This window comes from Sphaerodactylus townsendi, linkage group LG06, assembly GCF_021028975.2.
Source record: "Sphaerodactylus townsendi isolate TG3544 linkage group LG06, MPM_Stown_v2.3, whole genome shotgun sequence".
Lineage (NCBI taxonomy): Eukaryota > Metazoa > Chordata > Lepidosauria > Squamata > Sphaerodactylidae > Sphaerodactylus > Sphaerodactylus townsendi.
In genome coordinates this window covers 118,996,773-119,003,025 of record NC_059430.1, presented here as the reverse complement: position 1 = coordinate 119,003,025, position 6,253 = coordinate 118,996,773, and the positions used below count along the sequence as shown (strand labels likewise).

Sequence of the window (6,253 nt, the reverse complement as noted above, 5' to 3'; positions counted from 1 at the left end):
TCTTTGTTCTATTATAGTATAATCCACTATACCTATAAATAGTAAATCTATATTTATCTTCTATTTTAATTCCTTTTACATACTTTTCTATGTGTATTTTATCACATTTTCCCACATATTTTTGTACATTTCTATACATTCTAGCCACATATGGGGTAGTATATATTGCATTTTTTTTCTCCACAATGCTACAACATTTCTCGACTGAGCCCACTTATCATATATGCCAACTAGTTTCGTGTTCTATACCTCATTTTAATATTAATTTCTTTCTCTAGTTCTGCATATTTATCTATTTTTATTTTATTCATATTATCTATAATCCTTTTAATGCTAGGTCTATGTCTTTTCACTCCATCTTGTTGCCATTTTTTCCATTATGATTCTTATCATGAATTCTTTTGATCTTCTATCATGTTTTTTTTGTATATAACTCCTAATATTTTGTCCTTTTCTTTTTTTTCCCCCTCATATATTTTTTATACAACTTTTTTCATTATACAATTCTCCCCTTTCCTCCCTCCTGGAGGCTTTTATCTTTTTCCCCAGTGATTCCTCTTATTAGTGAAACCAAAGTTTTCTTTACCTCCTTTCTCTATAAAATTTGGAAACGGTATTAATTCTCCTCTTTCATTGTACAGTTAAAGTGCTACCTTGTATATATCTCCTTGTCTGTGTAGAGATCTTATTGTTTGTGCCTCCTTCCTGTCTCAACCATGCTCGCATGAAAGTGGTGCTCGCACTCCAGTAGCCCTGGCATCCATTTTCCCTTCCATTTCTCCCCAGATTTCCATTAACACCTTTCTAGGGCCTTTTAATTTTTGTCTTTCTATTTTGAACAACTCTTGAATATATTCCAAAGCTACCCTTGTTCAAGTTTATTTCATTTTCTAACTCTCATCCATCTGTCTCTTTTTTTTATCTATTTTGAATTCCCATCAAACTTTTTATTTGAAATGCCTCTGGTAATATTCCTGTAATTTCCTTTGGGAGCCCCCCCCAGCCCATTAGTTTTTAGACATATAGACTACTTTTATTCAATCACTCTTGGTTTCTTTTTTTTTGGATTAAATGCCCATAGTTTTAATTTTCTCTTATCCCATTCTTCTTCAAATTGTTTTTTTCTTAATCTCCCAACGGCAAAGTACGAAATTAGATAGGAAGAGTTTTGGCATTATAACACATTTTTTAATGCTACTTCATTATTCTCTTTAGAAATAGATAGGATTCCCTTTTCCCTTTGCCACTCCTTTTGTATTGTTTCCATTACTTTTTTTTTCCCCCATATTACTGTGAATTATATTTAAAACATCTTTTTTCCTCTTTCTTATTTGTTAGCCAATGTTATACCTTAAATATTTAATCTTCTTCTTCACCATTTGTTTTTCCTAGTAGTTTTTTTCTATTCTATATTTATCTCCCAGGATTTCAGATTTCCTCCATATTAACCACCCTCAAACCAGAATGCTTTTGAAAGTCTTCTAATATTATTTTTTTAATTCTTTTAAAGTTTCTATTACAGGTTAGTTGTTATTAGTAGTAATAAATCATCTGCAAATAAGTTTAATCTTTATTTCTTTCTTTTATTGATTTTATAGCCTTTGGATCCTAGTACCATTATTTTCTTAATTCTATCCGCTTAGGTATTTCTCCCATTGCTACTACAAATAATGATGGGAGAAAGCGACATCCTTTGTTTCACCCCTCTTTTCTATCCTGTAATTTCTTTTCCTGACTCATCCATTATTTTCTATCATCATAATCTTTTGCTTTTATTGTTTTTATATACAATTCTTTTTTTAATATCATTATTAATCCCTTTCCAAATCCCGCTCTGTTCCATTATTTGGAATTAAATATGCGTATTAACTGTGTCAAATGCTTTATAGAGACATCTAATTTTATCATGGTGCATATTTTTTGTATCCTTGGCCTTTTATGTTCCATCACATTCAATACATTTCTTATGGGATAGCTAATATCTCTATCCTTCACGAATCCGTATTGATCTTGGACCTCAATTATTTTTGGTAATATTGCCTTTATTCTGTTCGACAATATATTTAGTGTAAATATTTTATAATCCTGGTTTAATAAACTTATAGGTCTGTATGATTCAACCTGTTCTGGATTGCTCCTGGTTTTAATATTATATAGTGATTATTTCTGTTTCTCCATGTTTCTGGTATTTTTCTGTCCCTTTTAATATCTTATTTATATAACCTTTTGTAATTCAGGTATTAATATTTCTTGCCATTTCTTTTGTAATACTCTGCTGTAAATCCATCTAAAACCAGGAGACTTGTTGGTCTTTTAATTCTTTTTATTACTAAGCCTCCAGTTTTCTTCTTGTGTTATATCTTTTCTCTCCATACTTTGCTTCTCTCCTCCTGTGGTTAGGATCTTTTTTATGTATTTCCTCTATCCTTTTCTGTGTCTATTCTTTTTTAAATAATTTTGATAAAATTGTGTGCAAACCTTTGTCTAATTCCTTATGTTTCCTGTTATTCTTTTCTTTTGTTTTCACTTTATTATTGATTTAACTCTTTTGTTTTTCTTTTCTTTTTGCTTTTAAATAATTGGCTAGTTGTTTCATTGACTTTTATATTGGTTCTTCTTTTGAAATTGATTTTTGACCCATGTGTCTTTTTTTTTTCTCCATAACTCTAATTGATCCAATTCCTCCAGTTGTTTTATTATTTAGTAGTTTTAATTCATTATAGTAGTCAGTTATATTATTTTTGTTCTGTAGTTTGTCTCTGCAGTCCTCTCTTTGATTTTTTTTCCACTAATTGATGTCTCTTCCTTATTTAATGCCTTTTTCTGTCTTTTTTTTTTGTATTTCTATGCACAATACCTCTCCTCTCATTACTGCCTTCGAGGTATCTCTCACAACATCCCGTCACAATAGGAGGACGGTAAGTTTCTTTATTTTCTAAAAAATAGTTTTTTCATTCCTTCCTGTAAAATCTTCTTATTTTCTTTTCTCATTCTTCATTATAATATTGTCATATCTCCATCTATACTGCTTGTCCCTCTTTTGCCAGTCTGAGTGTGAAGGGCTAAATACCAATCGAGCATTACGGTCTGACACCCACTCTTGTTGTGTGTCTGAATCTCTACACATTGTATAGACTCCTATGTTCTTTTGTCAGAATATAGTCTCATGTATGTAAATTTTCTTTTATGTCTGTTAGGAATAGAAAGTTGGTTGTTGTGATTCTCTCCTTCTGCCTCCTCATACATATTAGTTATATATTCCATTGTTTAAAAGCCCCTTATAAGTTCTCAAATCCATATTACAGTCTCCCACTCATTAATGTTTCTCCTTTTATATTCCCCTTTGTACTCTGTTAAATTGTTTCTGTGTAGGAAAACTTCCTTTTGCTTTTTTTGTTAGGTGCATATAAGTTCATTAGTGTTATTTGTATCTCATTAAGGAAACCTTGTAACAAAATCCATCTCCCATTTTGATCCTTCAATATTTTTTGCACTTGTATGTTTATATTATTTTTCACTAAAATAGCAACACCATTCTTCCTTCCCTCTGCCCTTGATTCACATAAGGTTCTCCAGCCCGGTAGCTTTATTAAAGGGGCAATATCTCTCTTTCTTCTATGTGTTTCTTTGATGCAAACCAAATCCCAGTTTTCTTTCTAACTAGTTTGGCTAGTTTAAATCTTTTAAAATTGGAATTTAACTGCTAATATTTACAGATACAAGTTTTAAATCTCCTGCCATAAGTAATAATTTTTGTCTACTATTTTCGGCCTGCTGCTGTTTCATATTCATTCTTTTTTCCCCTCATTTTCCCCCTCCTTCTCTTCCCAGATGTTCTGGAGGAGAGATTCCTCCCTCCCACATCTTGGATTTTCGCCTCTGCGGTCCTCCCTCCCCCCCCCCAGCATATATTCTTAGTCAATTCTCTCTGATAATGGCAATGAATCAGTTTAAAAAATCTCATAAAATTCCAATAAAAAAAGATACTTCTAAATACATACATATCAACTAAATTGCATCTTACAACCTATTTTCCCCTCAGAAGAGAAAGTTTTCTGTCTGGGCATTCCGCCCATTTTGATGTTTACTGAAACAGTGTTAAAGCTAGATAATACTATTCAAAACAAATGTCTGGGAACCTTTCCCAGATTGTTAAAGTAAACAATGTTAGAGCAGATTACTGTTTTAATATCTTCCAAAAACTACATACAAGAGTTATTTTAGTTAGTGATTGTTATTCAGTTAGATTCTATTAGTACTTAGAGTGAAATGTTATATAGCCATTTAAAAGAATTTTTGAAGAAGTCTTGGCTTATGTTATCTTCTTTCTTTGGCGCTTTGAACGCCTGGTATCTTGTGAAGTCGCAGCCTGGTCCTGCATGTCATCTTCTTCTGAATCACTGTCTGTCTGAGGTTCTGCAGCTTCCAAGGAGAGACCCAGTTTATCCAGAAGTTGTTGTGCCTCTCTTGGGGTTCTTGCTATATATTTCTGATTGTTTTCAAAATGTAGGATCGCCATTGGTAATATCCATGAAAATCTTCTATTTGCTTTTAAATAGAGCTGCTTGCATATGGCATTAGTGTTTTCTTGATTTGCAGCGCTTCTGGTGAGAGATCTGGTCTCACAAAAAATTTTCTTTCCTTTATACATCAAAGGCTGAGCATTTCTCAGCTCTTGTATAGTGTTTCTTTGATCTCTTCTGTGGTACATTTGAAAATAATGTCTGGAATTCTGTTTCTGAGAAAATCCTCTGTGGGCTCTATCTATCGCATTCCGTGTCGTTGGAATGTTTTATAGAATTGAGCCACTGTATTAATTGGTTTTTATATCTGTTTCATTCCTCCATTCTCGACTCCAATTAAACGTAAGGTTTGCGCGTTTCTTTGTCTATCTGAGAGAGAGGCTATTTTTGATTTCAAGAAGTCAATATCGTCAGTGTTTTTCTTTATTTGTTTCTCGTTTTTAATCACTCTCTCCGCAGTGTTGGAAAGTTTCTTTGACATGTCTTGTATGTCTTTATCAATTGCAATCAGGTTGATCTGTGTTGTCTTAGTAAAGTCATCAAAGGAAGCCTTTATCTGATTTGTTAGCTCTGACAAATCTGTTTTAGTTACATAAGTTTCCTTGGGCGCCATGTTTTTGCTTCGCCCTTTATCTTTTTAGTATTTTAATTGGACTCACCGGTTTGTTTTTCGTCTCTTCAAAGCTGTCCGGTGTTCTCTCTTTTGAGTTCTCTGTTTCAAGTTGATTATTAGTCTTTATCTTCTCTTTTATGCCATTAAATCTTTGTTGTTTGCCGGGAGGGTGTCGAAAAGCGTCTAATCCTTGTCGGACATGCGCAGAAAAGCCTTCAGCTAAGTTTTTAATTGGGGAGAAGTGTTGTTAAAGCTTTAGATTTTGTGGGTCAGCCATTTTTATATTGCCTCATTATATTTTTCTTTTGATTTGTCTGTGAGATGTGTTACCCAAAATGGTGGGACGCAAGAATAGCCTATGTATACGGGCTTCAGCTCCCCATAAGAAACCAGCAGAGAAAATAGATTTCTTTTTCTAGGATTTTATTGAGAAAATAACAAATGAAATAAAATAAATACTCACTCACAATCACTCAGTTACTGGGGTAAAAACACATGCATTCAAGGGTTCCTAGGATATAATTTAGAAATGAAAGATAGGTTTTGGATATATAGAGAGAAGTGATGGGAATTCAAAGATTATATTACCAGTCTTGTGGATGTCCAGGAAACAGAACTAATGGCTAGGCTCTGGATGATCTGCATGGATGGAACAATATCATGGACCACCATGGTGGTTTGATAATATTGAACAATTGACTGGGGTCTGAGAATTGCTTTTTATAGGGAAAAGCATGTCTTGGGGCCAAGGAAATCCTTGATGAGGATTCTTCCTGCTGTTCCAGGTGAGCTAATGGTCTTGAGTGTCAGACCATTGACGTGATGGCTGACCCATTATCTTAATGGGTTTTTGCCAGCTGTTGGACAAAACAGGTTACAACCCTTAATGGGTGTTGCAACATATATGGTTACAAGGATGATGAGTCACAGGGAAGGTTAACAAACATAGACAAAAGAGATCTGGTCTCACCCAGATGTGCTATTGTCCATATTCAAATGCAGTTTCTTGAGTATGGACCAGGCATTAAGTTGTGGGTGTGGGGGGAGGGGGAAGCCCTTGAGGCATTCTTGCCAGACACAGTCCCAATATGGAGTTTCTGAAACAGACTCCTACATT

General features: G+C 33.8%; 1 long non-coding RNA gene across 1 annotated transcript in view; it reads left to right on the top strand.

Annotated features, from left to right (window-relative positions):
- Positions 1–5,637, top strand: part of LOC125435362 — a 19,690-nt gene extending 14,053 nt beyond the window's left edge. Inside the window, exon 3 of the long non-coding RNA XR_007244881.1 lies at positions 5,487–5,637. This is a non-coding gene — a long non-coding RNA (uncharacterized LOC125435362). The remainder of the gene's footprint in view (positions 1–5,486) is intronic.
- Positions 5,638–6,253: the final 616 nt, after the last annotated feature.